General features: G+C 43.1%; 1 pseudogene; it reads right to left on the bottom strand.

Annotated features, from left to right (window-relative positions):
• Positions 1–592: 592 nt before the first annotated feature.
• On the bottom strand, positions 593–1,804 carry LOC110587488 (annotated as a pseudogene).
• Between the last annotated feature and the right edge of the window lie 1,353 nt (positions 1,805–3,157).

Raw genomic sequence — 3,157 nt, 5'->3', positions numbered from 1 at the left:
TTGAAATAGACATATATGTCTTCATCTGAGAGTAATTTCAGTAAGTGATGAGAGATCTTAACTGATCAATAATAAAGAGAAAAATATTTCTGGTGAGAGATTTAATTTTTCTAACTCAACTGAAAAGAAAACTTCACCATTCTGATCTTCGTCTGAATTCTTAGTAAGAAAGACATCTACAGTAACAAAAGGAACGGTGCTTTCTCAAGGACAGAACTGAGATAGGAATAATCTCCCATAATATCTGATGACTTAGCAAGATTAAAATGAGAGGTTTCTGTGGACCTTTCTCTCTTAACAGCAGTTATCGATCCTTTTTTCTTTTTGACAATTATTTAAGACCTTTATTAGAGGTGCTTGCTGTTGACTTTTTAAAAAAATATCAAGTTGTAAACTTTCATTACAAATGAAAAATGTGGTTCTTAAAAATCTCAACTTGACTAGATATGAAACAAAAAAACCTTTGAAGGCGTATTGAAAAAAACAATAACAACAACAACCACATTTGTCATTACCAAAAAGAGATGTCTTTAGGTAAAAATAATACAAACCCCATGCTACAAAGATGATGCAGATAGTTCTATTTATCTGGTCAGTGGGCAAAAAGCAAGCACTGAAGGGCTTCAGCTCCAATCTTTTGTTCATTTTTTATTGCTGGAATTTCATCTTCATTTCTTCGTGTTGGATGAATAAAGCAGATGATGCTGGTAGAGATGGTAAAACAGCATCTACTCAGCCCCACCCTGCTCACCCTGGGAGCTGATGAATTCTCAGCTGGTGGATCTGCTTGCTGCTTTTGTCTCTTAGCTCTCTTGTGCTTCAGGGTTTTCCAGTCATTTGTGCAGGTAATTGAATTTGCTGTGGTACCTACGTTTAGGTGGCTACTGACCTTGGGTCTCATCTCCTTGATTTTCCTTATCTTCTTCATTGCCGTCCTCCCTAGGCTGTTGTTGGCCAGGAGGGCCCCTGCGGAATCGTGATCTGTACCCCGATACATTTCATCTCACTGGCCTACCTTGTTCCCCTGCACCCTGATCGTCAGCTCCCACCATCACCTCTCCCAGCACAGGAGGGTTGGAGGACTGTGGTCTGGGCCTGTAGGATCTCTGCCTGTAGTAAGGTGGGAACCCTCACCTGCCAGAGGGCAGCGCTGTGGGGCATGCGCTTCGGGAGCAGTTTTCCAGCCCTCCTCCTTTTCCCCACTCTCACTCTTCTAGTAATTCTGCTGGCAATTGCGTGGAGGACCCCCGTCATGTGGAGAGCATCTGTAATGGCTATGGTGGGCTGCGTATTTCCTGCCCTGCACTGGAGTTCCACCAGGGCCTGTCACTGAAGCTGCCTCCACACCCTCTTCTCCTTCAACAACATCAAACTCCAGCATCTCCCCATCTCCTACACTGCCAAAGAACTCCCTGGGCCTATTCTTCTTTATGGCGGTCTGGTGTACAAATACACTTCCTTGGTGTCAATCCTATTGATGAAACCGTATCCGTTTCCTACACTGAACCATTTGACTGTTCTCAAAACCTTCCTTGTGATGACCTTCTTGTCACCCCAGGCATACGCCAGCGATGTGAGGTCACCTGGCCCCCACTCCGTGCATTGCTGCCCATGGTGCCGGGCTTGGTGTCTGCAGCACCGAGGGCAGGGGCTGCGGCTGCTGCTGGGTCTCATCCTGGCTGCTCAGGGTTGCCAGGATGGTAACTGGGGCTGGCTGTGGTAGGGGTGCCTCCTCCTGGCTGCAGCGGGGCTGCTCTGGGCTCCCTGGGGTATGCTCACTGCTCCCACTACCCATCAAACCCATCGAACTGTTATTAGGTCCTTTTTCACAGCTTCAGAACTCTGTGTCTCTAGGTCATCTGCCACGGAACCACTTATCAAACATAGAGATTCTCAAGCTCTATTGTTATTAGATATACAGCAGAGATAAAATCACAGATTCAAACTCCACAGCAAAGAGAAAGGAACAAACTTGGGCTCCTGGGTGGCTCAGTTGGTTAAGTGCCTGCATTCCGCTCAGGTCATGATCTCAGGGTCCTGGGCTCGAGCCCTCCATTGGGCTCCCTGCTCAGCGGGAAGCCTACTTCTCCCTCACCCCACCCTCTGCTCGTGCTCTCTCCTGCTATCTCTCTCTCTCTGTCAAATAAATAAAACCTTAAAACAAAACAAAAAAGGAACAAACATCATGCACACAACAACATAGATGAAACTCAAAGTCATTATTCTTAGTGAAAGAAGTCAGACACAAAATAGTACATATTGAATAGTTCTACCTGAATAAAACTCTAAAATGCAAACTGATCCATAGTGATAAAAAGCGGACCAGTAGTTATCTAGGATATGGGGGGTTGGGAAGGACTGCAAAAGGGCCTAAGGACCCTTCTGGAGCTGATGGAAACAACTTTTTGTAGCTTGTGGGGGTGGTTTCTCAGGTGGACACATCTCTTAAAACTCATGGAAATGTACTCTTTAAATGGGGACAGTTTGCTGGATATAAACTGTATTGCAATAGTTACTAAAAAACCATAGAGATTCAAGATTTCAGCAAGAGCAGACTAGAGTGTGTCAACCCTAGAGGAGCCAAAATGTGTATCATTTGGATTTTACAAGCTTTCTACAATAATTTTTCAATTCTGTGTTCTCAATCACAAAACTTAAAAAGACTAATTTCAGTGTTTTTCACAGTTGACTTCTTTGCTATGAACCGATAGGTGCTATTCAAACACATGTTCATTTGTGTGTATGCTGGCATATACCTCATTTTATTGTGCCTCGCTTCATTGCACTTCCCAAACCCTGCGTTTCTTACAAATTGAGGGTTTGTGGCAACCCTGCCTGGAGCAAGTCTGTTGGTACCATTTTTCCAACAGCATTTGCTTGCTTCCTGTATTTGTGTTTGGTAATTCTCATAATATTTCAAACTTTTTAAGCATTATATTTGTTATGGTAACCTGTGATCAGCAACTACAACTCACTGTAAGCTCAGATGATGGTTAGCATTTTATATATTTTTTAATTAAGGTACGTACAGTGTTTTTTAGACATATTTTTTAAGTATTTTTTAATTAAGGTACGTACAGTGTTTTTTAGACATAATCCTATTGCTCACTTAATATACTATGGTAAGGGTACACATAACTTTTGTACGCACTGGGAA

Source organism: Neomonachus schauinslandi, chromosome 10 (genome assembly GCF_002201575.2).
Source record: "Neomonachus schauinslandi chromosome 10, ASM220157v2, whole genome shotgun sequence".
Classification (NCBI taxonomy): Eukaryota; Metazoa; Chordata; class Mammalia; order Carnivora; family Phocidae; genus Neomonachus; species Neomonachus schauinslandi.
The sequence above is the reverse complement of the archived record's forward strand: the minus strand, read 5'-3'. Positions and strand labels throughout refer to the sequence as shown.